Genomic DNA, 18,415 nt, shown 5'->3' on the forward strand with positions numbered 1-18,415 from the left:
CTATCCACATCTTTCCACTTTCACCTTTTTAATTTAAAATCTGGATTGTGTAGGATTGCAATCAGAACACAAGAAGTCTCTGCAGTGACACAAGTCCTTGTGTGGGGAATCCTGGTGCAGGGAGCGGAGCCTCCCGGGACCGTGCAGTGTGAAGCAGGAACAGCCTGGAAGCTGGAGGAAGAGGATCTGTGAGTGGCACGCTGACAATAAACCCAAACCAGGTGAAACAGGGACATTTCCTTAACTGCGCTTGGCTAAGGATTTTCACCAATCCTTGGTGAGGAGTGAGTGGAAATGAATATCAGAATCCCACTGTATATCTGTACTTCACAGTATATAGTTATGCTTGTTTACTTTACAGTAAGCCGTCTAAGATTATCGTTCCAGAGTGAAGATTCAGACCGTCTCAAATACTTCTTTTGCTGTCTTTAGAAGTCCTACAGTAAAAACGTTATTGGATATCATTATAATTATAAATCTGTAATGGAGGGTCCCACAGGTGACTGACCAAACAAGATTCCAACTCCCAAACTGAGACAACGAGGTTAACAGAACCGTTTCCAGATTGCTGCTTTAATGATGCTTAGTTTAGAACCAGGGGTACCACATGTTACAGCAGCGTCAGAGGGCTTATCCGCGCAGGCGTGGCCTGCATTTATTGAGCACTTACGATGGGGTGGGCGTGTGCTGGGTGTTAGGGATACAGACGAAAATAAAACAGAGTCCATAACCTCAGGAAGCCTCTGGGAAGTAAATAAGCAATAAAAATGTGAGTGGGAATAGGATTTTAAAGAAGAGAGGGTCCGGAATAGTCACTAAGGGACAAGGATATGGAAGACAATGAGAAATTAATAAAAAGATTGTGTTAGACCAAGCCCATCTTGTGACAGACCAGGTCCATGGAACCTGTATGAAACATTTCGAATAAAGAGATGAGAGGGCTGCTTTCTGTTTCATGCTCCGAGGGCATAAATAGCACAAGCAGTGAGATTCCAGAGGATCTGGATGGTTTTGAACATCAAGATGTCAGGTGGCAAGTGTCCTGTAGTGCGTGCAGATGGCTTAAAGTGGGGCATGTAAGCGAGGAGCGGAATTCACATCCCGCTGGAGTAGGGGGAGATGAAGCTATTAAGGAACGACGATTGAAATGTTCATCTTGGAGCACAGCTGCAGGAAACACGGCCAGCGAGATATAGGTAGGCGATGGAAGAGGGAGTGTTTTATCAGCTTCCATCCTTGCGTGATGCCAACCTGTGAGAGGCGAGGAAGGGAGTCTGGAGGCAACCCAGCTTTGTCAATGCTCAGCCTCAAGAGGCTTAATTGCCAGGAAGGTTTTCGCAGTTGGGGGTCTCAGTAAAGGAGACAGAGCTTAAAACAGAGCTGTTACATATATATGGAATTTAAGGAAAAAAAATGTCATGAAGAACCTAGGGGTAAGACAGGAATAAAGACAGACCTACTGGAGAATGGACTTGAGGTTATGGGGAGGGGGAAGGGTGAGCTGTGACAGGGCGAGAGAGAGTCATAGACATGTACACACTAACAAACGTAGTAAGGTAGCTAGCTAGTGGGAAGCAGCCGCATGGCACAGGGATATTGGCTCGGTGCTTGTGACCGCCTGGAGGGGTGGGATAGGGAGGGTGGGAGGGAGGGAGACGCAAGAGGGAAGACATATGGGAACATGTGTACATGTATAACTGATTCACTTTGTTATAAAGCAGAAACTAACACACCATTGTAAAGTAATTATACCCCAATAAAGATGTTAAAAAAAAAACAAAAAAACAAAAAAAAACAGAGCTGTTAAAATTACTGGTGGAATTTATAACTCTACCCTCAGGCCATTTGACCTTGGGATGTGTGACGGCATCTAGTGGAGCCTCACCTATTCATAGCGCTTGACCTTGAGAAGAATCGGAAAGCCTAGATTACTGCCCTCTAAGCTCCCATCCTGCACTCCTCAAACCTCCCCTCAGGTACTGTGGTTTCCAGCTGCATTTCCTGCCTCTGTCCACTTATTCAAGCAGCCTGGCCTCACTTGATAATAATGAAAATTATAGCATGCCTCTTTGTATCTGTATATAGCTCACAGCTTACAAACTCTGACAATTTTTATTTCATTTGATAGAACGACATGTAGACGGAGGCAGAGTACATGTTATTATCTCCCCATTTTACAGCAGAACAAACTGAGGCTCAGAGAGTACATAGGTGTTTTCTCAGAGGCTCATAACAGGTAAGTAGTGCTAGATGTCCAACTCAAGTCATTTGACCGTAAAGACCACTGCATTATGAGTGGTCTTTATAAGACAGTGTGTCTACACAGTTGATTGTAAGCCGCTGATTGGTCTACCACCTTATAGCTGGATCTTATGTTTTTGGATGAGGACTACTTCCTGAGAGAAGAAACGCTCCCCCCCCCCCAGCAGCCAGGTTTGGAGAATGTAGGGGCCCAGCCCCCCTTTCCTAGATAGAAAGAGATGGTGGTAATGATGGCGGCCATCCCAATGTCATGAATAAGACTCAACCTGCAGGGCCCTGCCCCAGCCCTAATCCAGTTTGCGGTGGCCAGAATCTTCGTCCCCAACACCTAGAAAGTTTTGGCATAGTAGTCGTTTGGGCACTCAGCATCCATTTCTCCTTCGTTTGCTAACAGCGTGTAGAGTTAGGTGTCTCCCCTGCACTGTGTGTCATCTTGGGGCTCTTCTCTTTCCTGGCCTAAGGTACACAAGTAGTCCTAGTACAACCAATCAGGCTCTCTCCTGGGACTTAGACAATCGCTCCAAGTGAGACAGAAATTGTGGGAGCAAATTTGTTCCAGGGACAGAGCCCCAAGGCAGCTATCATTAATTAGTTTCTCCTGCCCAGACCCCAGTAGGCTCTGGTTTCTGTCCTTTTCGAAGCCCTGTTCTTGGACCCGCCACTGGATTCTGAAAGCCACCTGGTGCCCCTCTAATAAAATCCTTTCCCATCTAAGCTAGATGTCAGTTTCTGTCGCTTGCAACTAGAGACAAAACAATCACCACCACCACCACCACCACCCCCACCCCCGTCTCTTCCCTATTTCCTCCTTCTCCTCTGTCTCCCTCTTACCGGAATAGCGTAAGGGGAAGAGCCATAGCATCAAAGTAAAAATCTGAGTTTGCATCTAATCTATGCCAAGGCCTCGATTTAACATCAAATTAACAGTGATTTCCATGCACACAGGACACTTTTAGTGGTGCTTTTATCAGTAGATCATGAGACATCGGGTCAATTAAAAATAGCTTCTAAGATAAGTAAGAATAAGGAAGGAATTCGTAAAGCTGAGGGTAAAGCTGTTTATCCTGGGGGGAGACACGGAACCAGAGCAGGTTCCACAGTCCTCCCTCCATCTGTAAGGGGAGCTTTGTCCTAGATAGTGTGGGAGAAAAGAGGACGGGCCCAGAAATATTCTCTACAAAGAAGAGTAAACATTCTGGGGACCCTGGGCACCAAGTGAGACAACCGTCCCTTTTCACCTGGGATAAAGAGGACACTGAGTTGGTGAGTGCACTGAGGGTGAAGTCGGCAATTCCCGCGACATCAGCCGGTCCGGCTCAGAAGGTGTGACAGCCCTTTCCTGTTATGCATCATCTCCCACTTCACACTGCACGTGCAAAGAGGGGTCATGGGGCTGTGCGTGGGCCTCCCTGCGTTACCCAGAGGAATGTGTGTGTGTGTGTGTGTGTGTGTGTGTGTGTGTGTGTCCCCCACCCCCCGCCTCCCCAGGGGGCTGTAATTAGGCTTCAGGAAGTCAACGGGTGGCTAAAATATCATGGGTTGACTCAGGCTTTTGAAATGCGGAGGCAAAGCCCCAGGCTGCTTGGCTTCAGCCCCGCCCGTTTTGGTTGCTTGGAGCAGCTCCTGCTCTGTGCTCAGTGCTCTGAGTCCCCTTACGTCAAACTTGAAAGCAGCATTTTTGGGGTGTTTTTAAAAGATGTTTTGGTCTTAGATGATGATTAAGCATTGACTTGGCTCCATCCACGCAGCTTCCACCAGACCTGGAGGCAGGAGCCTCTCCTGCGGGAACGGCAGAAGTTCCAGTGGGGTGCCCTGACCGGCCCCACCTTTGTTTGGAGCCAGAATTCAGCTCAGATCTGTCGTCCATCAAGTGATTTGAGTGTCTGTTCAGATGCCTGTGCCCAAATGAGCTCTACAGGGTGGGCCACATCCATAGGCCTCCTGGGATTTTCTATCAGATGAGAGCTGTCTGAACTAGGCCCTCTGCGTGGCCTATCTAGAGTTGAGTTTATAGCCCGGAACTTTCAAAATTGTTAAAAACTTATGTCTGAAGGTTTTGGTGACCAGTGATTCCTCAGAGGCAAGCCTGACATTGGACAGAGCAGGAAAGAAGAGGTCTCCTTCAGATCCCCTCACTGCAGGGGTGTCAGCTCTGGGACTCTGCTGCCAAAGGACGCCTTGCTTCCCTTCTCCCTCTTTTTTCTCATCACCTCCAGTAATGAGGATTGGAGAATCTCGGGCACCCATGGATACCATTGCTGCTGGCTAATGTCTGCCCAGAGAGAGGCTGTGCCTTCTTAGGTGAGGAACTGGATCTACTTGGTAGCTTCATTCACGTGTTTGATTGAGATGGACTTCTGTGTGGTCTTGTGGCATCTTTTCACTGTGATTAATTTGTATTTCTCTCGGGGATCAGGTTCCACCCAGCTCCCCAACTGCACAGGTTTGAATCTCTGCTCTGACATTTGCTAAGTGCATGGGCAAGTGACTCAATATCTCTGAGTGATGCTTCCTCAGCCCTAAATGGAGATACTAGTGCTTAGAGAATTGTGGTGTTTGAATAAGATAAAGGGTAAAGCGTTTGGCACAGTCCCTGGCATATAGTAGATGTCTAATAAATGTTAGTTTCCTTCCTGTGGTTGACTGATGGTAGTAACAGCCACCATCTCTTCCCTGGGATCAAAACAGGTCAGTATGAAAGAACATCCTGATGGATTAGTGATGTCTGCATGAGCGCAGGAATGGCAGCATTCTGACGACAATTTACCATCTTCAGCCTAGATGATATTTAAAGTCCCTTTGATCTTTTTTTTTTTTTCCCTTTGATCTTTAATGGTACATGACTAATGGCATTTGTTTCAAGACACAGCCATGCCACCCAGAGTCTACGTTACTTAGGGTGGTCATGGGAGAGGGAAGATGGGTATTAGACTTTTCTTGTCTGGATTTTTTACCCAGAAACCTGAAAATGGTTAGTCTGGTCTAGAATCCTCCCCACTGCAAACATGCTGGCTGCTATGGGCAAACAAACAACCAACCAGAAACCTTAGAAAACAATAGATGGAAAGAAAAGTAAAGGAAGGATTAACATAAAATTCAGAGTTTCCTTTGGGAAAAGGAAAAGAATTCCACTGGAGTGAGTAGTATTCTTGGTAATATTCTAATTTTTAAGCAGGCTGGTAAGTACTTGGGTGTATAGTATGTGAATATTTTTAGGCTATTCACAGAGTTGAGCAACCATCACCATGAGCAATTTTAGAGTATTTTCATCACCCCCAAAAGAAACCCCATAACCGTTTCTCCCCATTTCTCCCTAAGCCCCCCAGTCCTAGACAACAAATAATCCACTTTCTCTCTGTAGGGAGTTACCTATTCTGGACATTTCATATAAGTGCAGTCGTACAATGTGGTCTTTCACGGTTGGCTTCTTTCACTTAGCATAATGTTTTCAAAGGTCGTCCTTTTGGTAGAATATATCAGTACTTCATTCCTTTTTAGTGCTGAATAATATTCCATTATGTGGAGAGACCACATTTTATTTATCCATTTATCAATTGATAGACATTTGGGTTGTTTCCACTTTCTGGCTGTTATGAATAATACTGCTATGAATATTCATGTACAAGTTTTTGTGTCAACCTGTGTTTTTACTTCACTTGGGTATGTACATAGGAATGGAATTGCTCAGTGATATGGTAACTCTATGTTTAACATTTTGAGAAACCGCCAGACTGTTTCTCAAAGTAGCTGCACTGTTTTACATTCCCAATGTATACAGCAATGTATAAGGGGTTGAATTTCTTCACGTCCATGTCAACACTTGTTATTGTCTACTTTTTTTATTATAGCCATCCTAACGGGTGTAAAGTGGTATTTCATTGTGATTTTGATTTGCATTTCCCTCATGGCCAGTGATGTTGAGCATCTTTTCATGTGCTTATTGGCCACGTGTATATCTCCTTTGGAGAAATGTCTATTCAGACCCTTTATTTGTCTTTTTATTATTGAGTTATAAGTGTTCTTTATATACTCTAAATATAAGATCCTTATCAAATATAATTTGCAAAAGTTTTCTCCCATTTTTTGGGTTTTATTTTCACTTTCTTGATCAAGACTTTGGTCTTGAAGCACAAACAATTTTAATTTTGATGGTGTCCAGTTTATCTATTTTTTCTTTTGTTCTCTTGTGCTTTTGGTGTCATATCTAAGAAACCATTGCCTAATCCGAGGTCATAAAGATTTCCCTAGGTTTCTTCTAAGAGTTTTATATAGTTCTAGTTCTTACATTCAGGTCTTTGACCCATTTTGAGTAAACTGTTTGCCTATGGTGTGAGATAAGAATCCAACCTCAATCACTTGCATACAGATACAATGTATTTTATGACCTAATCTCAGAAGTGACTTTCCATTATTTCTGCCATATTCTATTGACCACACAGGCCAATCCCATGCAATATGGAAGGACTACACATCCCCCTCTAGTCGTGAAGGCCAGGAGTCCCTGGGCATCAGCTTGGCAGCTGGTTACCATACCACAGAATTTCAATATTCACAAATCAGAGAAATACCTTGATATTACCCTTACTGAATAACAAAAGTGAGATTACAAAATATTCCCTCAGCTATAAATGATAGCTAACCTCTTCCTCTATTATTGACTGACTTTCTTTTTTTTTTTTTTTTTTTTTTTTTAGCAGTACGTGGGCCTCTCACCGTGTGGCCTCTCCCGTTGCGGAGCACAGGCTCCGGATGCGCAGGCTCAGCAGCCATAGCTCACGGGCCCAGCCGCTCTGTGGCATGTGGGATCTTCCCGGACCGGGACACGAACCCGCGTCCCCTGCATCGGCAGGCGGACTCTCGACCACTGCGCCACCAGGGAAGCCCTCAGCTGCCATTCTTGTTGCCACAGCAGAGCTCTAAGGTATTGGTGCCAAAATGCAAACATAGTGCAGGTACATTTCTATTTGCATTTTATAGTTTATTTTGAATAGCTGAACTCCTTAATAGTCATCCAAAGTGTATTATTTTCCTTTAAGAGCACACTTTAAAATGTTTCACAGCATCCAATATGATTTTATTACATCCTAGAATCAAAGTGTTTTCTAAAATTAATGTCTCATTTTATGACTCAAGACTATCGGAAAATAAGCCGAGTTACACATTCAGAAATTACATTACTGGATACTTTTATGTGTAAGAGGTATGCTATGCTTCTCTCTCTCTCTTTCTCTCTCCTTCCTGCATTTCAAGGAGAGTCAGAGACTAGCTGATGGGCATACAGATAACAGGACTATTTCTGGTCCCAAAAGAGATTGGAAACCATTTTCAAACGTTAAGTTCCTGGTACCTTTTTAGTAGGATGAGATATTGCAATCTGGGGCTTTTTCACTGTTTAAGCATTTGCTAGTAAAAAAACAGCTGCTGTTTTTCTCGTTTAAAACACACACAGCAAACCGCACAGACGGGGGTTCTCAGCTCCATCCCACCTCCTAACCCCTGGGGATTTTATGTTTCTGGGGAGGGGCAGCACATTGGAGATATAATTCACCTAGCAAAGCTTCAGAAAAAAAGCAAACATAGCCATAAAAGCGGCTCATTTCTTTTGCTGTATTTAGTTGCTTCATGCACCTCAGGTGGCTCTCAAGTCCCTCCAGGTCACAAAAACAAGCTTGTCGCTTCAGAGGGTTGCCCGCAGCTCCAGTGGGCCTTCTGAAATGCAGACAGGAAGGCAGCCCTTGTTTACAAGAGATCATCTGCAAGGCTGGAAGGCAGCAGCTGCTGAGATCACTGCAGGAGCTTCCCAACTGGCTGGCCTGCCTCCAAGTCTCCCTAACTCTGCCCAGACTCCGCTCTACAGAGAGCCCTTTCTGAAATGCCCAGCATTTCTCTTCCTGCATAATATCATGCTGATGGCAGGAAGGGAGACGACCAGGCATTATGACCCTCCTGAAGTAGTCTCGGGAGGGGAAAAAAAAACAATCAAACCTGAATCTGATGACATCTCTAGTTCTAACTCCCAATTTACAGGAGACACAGATAGAGGCACATGTTAAATGACCCTGGGCACACCTGCAAAATCCAGCCTGTGAAAAGCTCTGCAGGACAAATGACTAGGTTTCTTCAACAAAACATTGCAAGAGGAAGAAAAAAAAGAGAGACAGAAATGAAAGGGGAGCCCATGAATTAAAAGAGGATTTAAAGACCAATTTGCAAGCTTTATATGGGTCCTGAATCAAATAAGCAAACTGATAATAAAAATAAGGGGATGTAAACACTTGACTGGATAGTTGATGATATTAAGGAAATGTTGTTAAACATTTTAGATGACTTAAGCTTGTGGGTTTTTTTTTAAGAATCCTTATCTTTTGGATACATACTGAATGTTTACAATTGAAACAATATGATGTCTGAAATTCATGTCAAATTAATTTGGGAGTGTGGGAAGAGGTGGAGGAACAGCTGAAAGAAGACTGGCCGTGAGCTGGTCATCACTGAAGGTGGGGCATTTTGATGCCAGTATATTGGGTCCATTACTTTTGGTATACTTGGAAAATCTCTATAATAAATAAGTTTTTTAAAGTTCTGATGGGTCCCCTATGGTCTAGATCAGCAGTGAGGTATCTCACTGAGTCCCTGATAAAATGTATAGTCTCCCCTTAAAAAATGCATGTACACTCAGATATTTCCGTACCGTATGAGAGATCAGACTCCTGACCCTTCCCTGGCCGCCAGGTTTGAGTATTAACCAGTGCTCTTTGTGGTCTGGTCCCAACTCCCTCTCCAGCTTCTCTCCCCACCCGCCACAGGCTGCCTGCACCCCCTCCTCTGTGCCTCTTCTGTCTGAAGACCTCCCAAGAAAGCTCACTTCAGGTCTCCCTCTTCTCAGTAGCTGTCTCTAAACCAGCAGCTGTACCCGGCCCACTAGTCCCTGTGGAAGGAATTGTCCCTCTGCCCTGCCCTCCGGCAGACTGCTCATTCCCCAGACCCGCCCAGCCTGGTACTGGAAGCCTGGGCTTACAGGTTTGTTCCTGTTACACTGGGAGCTCCCCTGGGGCCAATTGACCATTAGCTTTTCTGTGCTGAGCCCAGAGCTTTGCACACAACCAATGAATGTTGGTTAAAATTAATTCAATGGAAAATGTAAAGCCCCAGGGTCACGGGAGAGCTAATGGGATCTCACAGCTCAAATACTACATGTCACAGCAGGGAAATAAAACGCTGAGCTCACTGTGAGCAGGTCTTGGTCACGTCTGTCAGGTGAGAAGTCTGTGCCCGGGGGGGCAGGGGCGGATGTGGGCAGCTCAGCCACTGGCCGGCAGGGACTCAGCCCACAGGGCCTCTGCCCTTGATCTCAGCTACAACGTTGAGGCCGCCGAAGACTGGGGGCCAATACGAACTCATCCAGTGCTTCATCCTCTCCCCCCGAGCCTGGGGAGAATGTGTCTGCGAGTGAGGAGGGGTCTTCTCGGGCCAGGGGCAGTCACACCGCTCCTGACGGTGTGTGCTGGCCTGTGAACCTGGTGACCACACCCCGCCCCCTGCACACCCCCTCCTGCAGCCCTCAACCCTCACCCCTCCTGCACTCCTGGGCTGCAGATATATTCATGAGTTCAGCCTCGTTCGCCCCTCAGTGTGGATCAGTGCAATCACTAGGCGAGGTGAAATGGAGACTTTTTCACATCAGGGGGCAGCCTGAGAGCCAAGGCTTCTGGGACTACAAAAGCGGGCGTTACAGAAGAGTTCAGAGGGATGGGGAAGGTTTAATCCAGGGCAGACGGAGTGGCTGGAACTAGGAAAGAAGCCACCAGGCCCCAGAGGAGTGACTACAGGGCAGAGGTGGATCCCAGGGGCTAAGACCCTCACCCGCCCACCCCAACATTTGCCTGGAACTTGGTATTTCTTTTAAACAGTTTGCCTTTCCTGACTTTTAAAAGGCACCCCTGGGCTTGAAAAAGATGGGAGTGGGACAAAGGAGAATACGGTGACTTCTCTGAGCTTGCCTCAATGGCTAAATGACAGTGTTAGGTGCAGTCTGTGCAGCTGCAAACTAAGATTCTATTTGCCTTGGTTTCCCTGAATGCCCTGGTAAGGAACCGCTTTCTTGAGCACAGTACTGCAGTGTAGCCCTGGGCACTGCACCTGTTACCTTAGGTCATCTACTTGATCGTCCTCTGGGGGACGTAATGTCATTCCTGTCTTACAGCTGAGAAAACTGAATCTCAGCGAGTAAACTGAGTAGTTAAGTCCCTTTCCAAGGAGACAAGTTTAGCAGGTAGGGGCCCCAGGATCAGAAGCCAGGTCTGCCTTGTTTAGAAGCTCAGGTCCTGTCACACCATTCTTTTCCACGTGTGGTCCTTGCGATGCGACTCCAAGCTTCTTCAGGGAACTTTCTGTGCCTCGAGAATCACTCCCTCAGCTCTCACCATTAATAGTAATATGGCTCAAACGTCAGCTGGCGTTAAATACAAATTATTGCAAATGTTACATGGTATGGACCGGGTACCGGCCTTCCAGGCTGTAAGGGGAGCTGGCAGGGAAGCTGACCCCAGGAACGGAGTGGGGTCACGCCCACCACTGCAGGCTTGGTCAGGACTTGCTCTCTCCATCCCCCATCCCTCTTCCTCTCTGAACAGTGAGGTGAGAATTAGGAGGAGAAAGTCCTTTGATATCTGTTCCGGAAGTGGTCCTTCCCCTCCAGGGCAAGGTTTCTGATCCTAAAATCCCCCGCTTCCCCTTCTCTCAGTAACATCTTAGAGGGGACCCCCAAATCATGTTCCAGGCTTAGTCACGCCCACATTCTCTGACAGATCTGGAAATTGCTCTTATTAACCTCTCATTATCTCATCAGCCATGTGGTTTCGACTTGCCCCGTTTTGTCCTTCAAAGCTGTGCACTGCCCCTCCCTCCTTCCCAGGGCGGAAGAAGGATGTAATGAAGGATGTATGTGCAGGGAGGGTTGGGGTTGTTTCCTCCCCTCCTTTTCTTGTCTGCAGAACTTTAATTCTCGTTATTCATTTTCACATTTCTTCTTTAATCATAGATCTCTGTAGCCTGACGCGCATACTTACCATTTTTCTTCTTTGCTCTTTGAAGGCTTTCGTGGTCACTTCCTGAGTCTCCTGAGCCTGTTCCATCCAGAGCTCTTCCTGTGCGTATTTTCAGTTATTTCCTTTGTTGCGATTTTAACTCCTATACAGCAACTCCAGCATCTGGAGCAGAACCCACCGTCCTAGCCTCTTTACCCCTTCCTTCTCCCAGGAAGATGGCCCCAAACTCCAAAACCTCTGCTTCTTCATGTGTCGTAATAGCAATGCCACCTGCCATTGGAGAGGTGTGTTACAATTTTCAAAGCCTGTTTGCTGTCCCAGGTAATCTTCCTAGTAACCCCATGCCTGTTTCACAGAAGGGGAAACTGAGGTTCAGAGACTATGGGAGGTTGCACTGCTGTGGGAAGAGGCTACCCTACAGGGTCAGGCCTTCAGGACCTGGGGAGAGCCCTGCTCACACAGCGAGATATTCCTCCTTGACACAGGATTCTCCCAGTGCAACCTTTCCTCTTGCCTTGGAGCTTTTGCCTGAGAAGTCAGAGCACATGAGGTGTGTGTCTTGTTGCAAGTAGGGCAGGACTGGAGGAACTTCCCGTGGGAGTGACATACCAGGGAAGAATGTTTTCTCCAGGACAGCAAGGAAGGGCAAGCATCAGAAGGGGTGTGAGCCAGAGGCTATCACAGAAGAAGGTCGAGCCATGTAGCATCAGGCTTGGGAGGGCATTGCCAAAAGTCTCCGGGGAAGGGATGGGAGAGCTGGAGCCCCCGCCATGCGTGCTCAGGCAGGGGCCATCGATACACAAGGTCTGCAAATCTCAATGTTTTTCCTACCGCCACGGCAGTGATGCTGCCCAGAGCAGACTCTTGGAGTACTTGCCCCAATTTCTGCCTCAATGACTCTATTCTGTAAAAGAAGAACTTTCCACCTGCAGCATCATTTGTCTTGGAGGTATCAAAACTATATGCCATGTTTCACCCCTACTGGGTCTAACCAGACAAAACTGGTATTGGACATAAAGAAAGACTCTCTTGCGCAGTGAAAAGTGGGATTTGTTTTAACTCATCATATACAGACTTACGGATTCGTCATATATTTCATAGGATGCATGTTCACAATGTGGATATGGGTTCACACATACGGACTTATGCATTTATTCCACCCTCCCCAAGCTATAAGCTTCAGTCCTTAATGAGCATGATCACAAAGAAACTCCCTTTTCTAGAACATGAAATCCCCAGGCTATCATTAGACATCCTAGACCCATTTGGTGAACTTCCTCCCTTGTGTGATGAGTTCCCTCACAAGGCAGGCGGTTTTTCTCCCATTTAGTTGATCACTGTTGTGGTCTTTGTTTCCCCTTTAATAACTTCTTTCTCTCTCCCTTCAGGAAATCAGTTCAAAATGTAAGTGAGATGATGATGTTTAGTACAGAGAAATCTCAAATATGTTTTCTCTCTTTTTCTTCCCAGCATGAATTCTTTACTTTCGAAACAAATGAGTTGTAACACGTCACACCTGATTATGACAACGCAGTTTGAGAACCAACCAACCAACCCCCATCATTTTTCCTGCAGGATGCGTCCTATTTTTTGAAGTCAACTGCAAGGACATCAGAGACTCTAGCAAACTGACTGTGGTCAGAATCTCCATACAGTTCGTGTGGCTGCTGGCAGAATGGTACTAATTTTGAGATTCCTTAAGGCAGTTTCCACTTGGCAAACAAGATGACTGCTCTTCGGTGAGATGGAGCTTTTGGAAGTGGCTTGATGTGGCCATTCACACAGCCATTACTTACGTGCTGACTTCTTTCCCTTCCCTTTTTATGGCTGCAACATTTTATAGTTACATGTTAATCACATTTTCTACTTCCTCCTCCGCTAAGCTCGGCCAAGGCAGTGATCTGTTTAAGAGCTTCCTCTCAGCACGAGGCAAGGATGCCTGAATTCCTGGCTGACAGCAGCTTGTAGACTTGGAAGCTTTCCCTCCGTTATCCTGGAGAATGTGGGCTTGTTTGAGTTCAGTATGCGGGAAGTGTCTGTGCTGGCCAGACCTGCTGGGTCCCCAGGGAGCCATACTTCAACAGCAAGAAAAATGTATAGCTCTTGCTCTTACTGGGCGTCCAGATGTGCACACTCTGATGAGACGGCATGCTGAGAAGTGTTCAGGGCAAGCACTCAGGCCAGCTGCTCCTCAGAAGCGGGGCCTGTAATTCGGCACCAGGTACCCTCTCCTGCCCTTTGTCTGGAATTGACATTGCTGTCCAGGGTGTTTTGAGATAAACTATAAATCTCTCCCTGCCTCTGATTTGATCTAACAAGCTGCCAGTGCTCATGGGCTGAGTGGGTAGGTTGGCTCCTCAGTCGGGGACCTCCAGGTGTCCTTCAGGGGGTGGCCTCAGGGAATGAATTATAGCCCCGGGGCCATGATCGTTACTTGGAAATTGTGCACATGGAATTATGGCCTATGTCTGCAGGGCTCAGGAGGGCAGGAGAGCGTAAATGTTCCGGCAGGCTGGTTGATTCACTGAGCCGTGATTCCAAAAGTCTACGGAGAGGAGCACATGAAGGACTTCTTGGATGTGGATGTTAGGAGAGGCTGCTGTTGGTAGACGATGTACACTCTTCCAACCCAAAGAGTAACTGATAAACAAGTGGGAACTTCAAGTTCAATGTCCAGAGGAGGCAGCTTTGATGGGGGCAGGTGGTTTATGTCATGGCTGTTGTTTTTTTCTTCCAAGGGATCACACCAAGAGATGCTCATGCCTCAAGACAAAGGTATCTTCCTTTAAATCTAACGTTTTCTAAGGTAAAGTTTTACTGTGTCCCACATACCCTAATAAGACTCCTCCCTTAATCCTCGCAGTAGCTCTCTATGATAAATGTTGAGATCCACATTTTACCAACGAGTACACTGCGGCTCAGAGAGAAAAAACAATGTACCCGAGGGCCCCCTGGTAGGAAGTGGCAGAACTGAAGTTCAAATCATGCCTTTTTCTTGAAGTTACTTTACCTCTAAGAGGGTGTATTCATCTTCTTATTCTGCTATAACAATATATCATAATGACTTAAACAACAGAAATGTATTTTCTCAGTTCTAGAAGGTGGGAAGTGCAAGATCAAGGTGCTTGGCTAATTCAGTTTCTGGTGAGGACTCTTCCTGCCTTGCAGACACCTACCTTCTCACAGTGTCCTCACACGGGAGAGAGAGAGAGAGAACACGAGTGATCACTTCGGTGTCTCTTCTCATAAGGACACTAATACTATTGGATCAGGGCTCCACCTTTATGACCTCATTTAACCTTAACCACTTTTTGTAGAGGCCCCATCTCCAAATATAGCCACATATGAATTTAGGGTTAGGGTTTCAACATACGAATTTTGGCAGGACACAAACATGCAATCTATGAGGGCTATCAAATCCCACTCGGTATGAGTATTTTGAAGTCATACATGAAAAGCCCTTCTTATGAAGTAAATAGCTGTCTTGCTTATACTAAAGGAGAGCAGGTGGAGAGCTGCCCCTAGGACGGTCTGATGGGAGGGGTGACTAAGGATTGAGGTGACTGGAGCTGAGGGCTAGACTCAGGCCATGTGACCCAGCGAGAGGCGTAGATATGGCTGGAGAAGGAGCATGTGAACCATGGGTTGTTCTGAGTTGAGTGTGGGTGGTGTCTGAGGTTCCCCAAGGGGGACCTGGGATTGTGGATGAAAAAGATTTTCAAGGAAGCAAATAGCAGAGGTCCCCATGTCTTCTCCTCCTTTCCCTGCTCCCCTTTCCTTTCTTTCTCTTTCCCTATTATTTTATATTATTTATTTATATTGGACTTTGCCTCCAGAGCCTTACAGGCAGGATTAAATAGGGCCATGGATGCCATCTTATATCTCATCTAGCAACATGGTAACTCAACCACCTACAACATTAGTTCCACAAATACATCTAGCCTCTTTTTGAATACCTCCTCTGACAAGAAACTCATGCCTCCTGGGACAACCTATTTTCAAATACCTTTAACTAAAACAAACTCCATCTCTCTGCAGGTCCCCGTCTACCTTCTGGGGCAACCCAGAAGGAGTCAGCCCTTTAGGAGATGTTTAGAACAAATGTTTTCTCTCTACTCAAAATTCACAGTTCTCTTACCTGTTCCTCATGCTCAGTGTTTCCATCCATATTTCCATCTCTAAGAGATCTGGTCGCTTTCTAAGGTATATTTTTGTTTCTACACCAGCAGCAAGCTCTAGTTAGATAAACATGCATTCACAAGAATTAACTATTTTAACTACCATTACTACATTTAACTACCAAGAATTAACTATTTTAATTAACCATTTTAACTACTCCCTCCATTGCTTCCCTCTGAGCCAGAAAGCTGTCATTCCTCTACTCCAAAACTACTTAATTATCAATGTACCAAAACCAGCCAAGGCATAAGGACTACAGCTCTGAGTTAAGATGGTCAGAATTCCTGCTCTCAGGGAGCTTTGAGTCTAATGGAGGAGACAGGTAATAAAGAGGCAAACATAAGAATGTCAGGTAAAAAATGCCATGAGATAATAGCATTTTCTTTCACAATCAAACTACAGTTCTAAAGTCTAGTGAGCGCTTAGTTTAAGCAAGGCACTTTGCTAATTATGGAACTAATAATCTTGTTTGCAAGCGTAGTGTTTTTTATAGGCTTCATAGAACTTTACACTCTTTGATCCTCACAACAACCTCATAAAGTAAATAGGATGGGCATTGTTTTTGACTATTAAGCCCATTTTGCAGAAGAGGAAACTGAGACTTATTCCAGCAGCAACACAGCCAGTGAGTGTGTGAGAACACACAGCCCTCCAACACCAGCATGCTCTTCATGGTGTCCAGGTGCCACAAATTAACGAGTTTGCTAATAGCTTATCTGTGTTTCCCCAGCCAGCTCTGATTCAGTCACTAGCAGTATTGTGTGCCAGTTTTTAACAAATGTATACATTCATATATTTATGCAATGCCTTTGGTGGTTTGGCAAATGTGTCTTGCATCTTACTGTCATAATCAGCCTTTGTAGGGAGGGACCGATGTGGGCAGCCAGGAAGAGGTTTGCCAGTATCAAGAGATCGCAGAGCAAGAAGGCTGGTTTCCGGGTCAAGAAGTGCAGGGTGAGACATCTGGGGAGGTCAAGCGGCCACTAGTTCAATAGCCAGGACTCGGACTTCCCTGGCGGCGCAGTGGTTGAGAGTCCGCCTGCCGATGCAGGGGACACGGGTTCGTGCTCCGGTCCGGGAAGATCCCACATGCCGCGGAGCGGCCGGGCCCGTGAGCCATGGCCGCTGGGCCTGCGCGTCCGGAGCCTATTGCTCCGTAACGGGAGAGGCCACAACAGTGAGAGGCCGCGTACGGCAAAAAAAAAAAAAAAAAAAAAGCCAGGACTCAGGGGCAGCTGGGGTGCCCCGGGCAGGTGCATCACGGTGCACGGCTGCAGGGGGACAGCCGAGCTGGGCCGGCAGGCTTTTGGGTGTCTGGGCACGAGCAGAATGAAATATCTCCCAACAACTGAGGTGGTGGCTGCCTTTGGAAGTCTGCTAAATGAGGTGGCACTGGCTCCACTCCCCGCCCTCCCCCGCCCAGCGCTCTGCCTTCCTGGGACTCAGCGCTCGAAAAAGGACAAACCAGAACAGAATGTGCCCATCTTTCTTCGGGTCTCTCAGTTTTAGTCTTTTTGTTTAAAAAAACAAAACAAAAAACCCCACACATGTTCTTTTCATTCTCGAATCAGTTCTGTAATCATTCCGCTAGGTGACCTTTCTATGACATACACGGACACGGCTACATATCAACCCCTCGTGTTTGCGGGTACCGTGCGGTTAGATGAACCAGCGCCCAAACAGGGAAGCTCAGGTGGATTTGCCATCGAATTGGGGCTGAGCTCTGTCAAGACATCAGGTAAAACGGAGGGGTGGCAGGAAGCAGGCTCCGGGCAGGAAACCAGACAGAATCGAAGGAGACTTGCCCTTGGGCAAGAGAGAGCACGGTGATGCTGCAGACACGGGGGAGCAGAGGCTCTTTATTTTTTCCTCCTGCCTTGACCAGTGGGATGCAGACCCTGCAGAAGGTCATCCTTTCCAAAGTAGCCTGGTCAGAGCAGCAGAGAGTCAAAGGGTCTGAGCTGCGATAATTATCATTACTAGGAAGACAAGAGGTCTGGGGGCTGCTGAGTGAGCTTCTCTGTCACACAATAGTTAGACCCCATTTTTCTATAGTGATCAGGATGTCCTTAAAATGACATGTGGGATCAAAGTAAAATGTAAACTAGGGGAATAAAGAACAAAGCAAACCTTTAAATTAGAAGAGTCCGATGCTGACAACCTTTGATCAGTTTGATACCATTTGATTCGTCGCTTTTTTTTTTTTTTTTTTGGCTGCGTTGGGTCTTCATTGCTGCGTGCAGGCTTTCTCTAGTTGCAGCGAGCAGGGGCTACTCTTCGTTGCAGTGTGCAGGCTTCTCATTGCTGTGGCTTCTCTTGTTGTGGAGCATGGGCTCTAGGAGCATGGGCTTCAGTAGTTGTGGCATGCGGGCTTAGTAGTTGTGGCTTGCGGGCTCTAGAGCGCAGGCTCAGTAGTTGTGGCACACAGGCTTAGTTCATCCACGGCATGTGGGATCTTCCCGGACCAGGGCTCGAACACGTGTCCCCTGCATTGGCAGGCAGATTCTTAACCACTGTGCCTCCAGGGAGGCCGCTTTGTGACTGAATCTCTTGAACCCATTTCCTAGTCTAGAACAGGACGGGAACAGGCCAGAGGAACTCCAAGATCCTCCATCTCAGAGATACTGGGTTCCTGGGAATAAAACTGCAGGAGAGGGATAGAGGCAGAAGAATACTTGTAAAGAATTCTGCAAGGTCACTAGATGCGTTCAAATCTTGCTAATTCGCCTTTTCTCTGCATCGCATTTCACAGTGTATAGTGTTTTCAAATATATTAGCTCCCTCATTAAATCCTCACACTGACTAGGGGCCACCTCGTTTCACTGATGAGGATGGGGCTCAGTGGGTGGGATTAACTGAGTTACCCAAAGGGATGTGCATCACAGAACAGGACACACATGAGCCCGGGGAGTCTGACTCGGCCGCCC

At 46.5% G+C, this 18,415-nt stretch overlaps 1 long non-coding RNA gene across 2 annotated transcripts; it reads left to right on the plus strand.

Annotated features, from left to right (window-relative positions):
• The first annotated feature begins 3,919 nt into the window (after positions 1-3,919).
• Positions 3,920-13,601, plus strand: LOC141276805 (uncharacterized). Of its 2 annotated transcripts, none has more exons than XR_012326953.1 (3): positions 3,920-4,563; positions 6,957-7,214; positions 12,780-13,601. It is a non-coding gene; the product is annotated as an uncharacterized lncRNA (long non-coding RNA). The 2 variants fall into 2 exon arrangements; XR_012326954.1 differs by having other exon boundaries at positions 6,957-7,183.
• Positions 13,602-18,415: the final 4,814 nt, after the last annotated feature.

This window comes from Tursiops truncatus, chromosome 16 (genome assembly GCF_011762595.2).
Source record: "Tursiops truncatus isolate mTurTru1 chromosome 16, mTurTru1.mat.Y, whole genome shotgun sequence".
NCBI lineage: Eukaryota > Metazoa > Chordata > Mammalia > Artiodactyla > Delphinidae > Tursiops > Tursiops truncatus.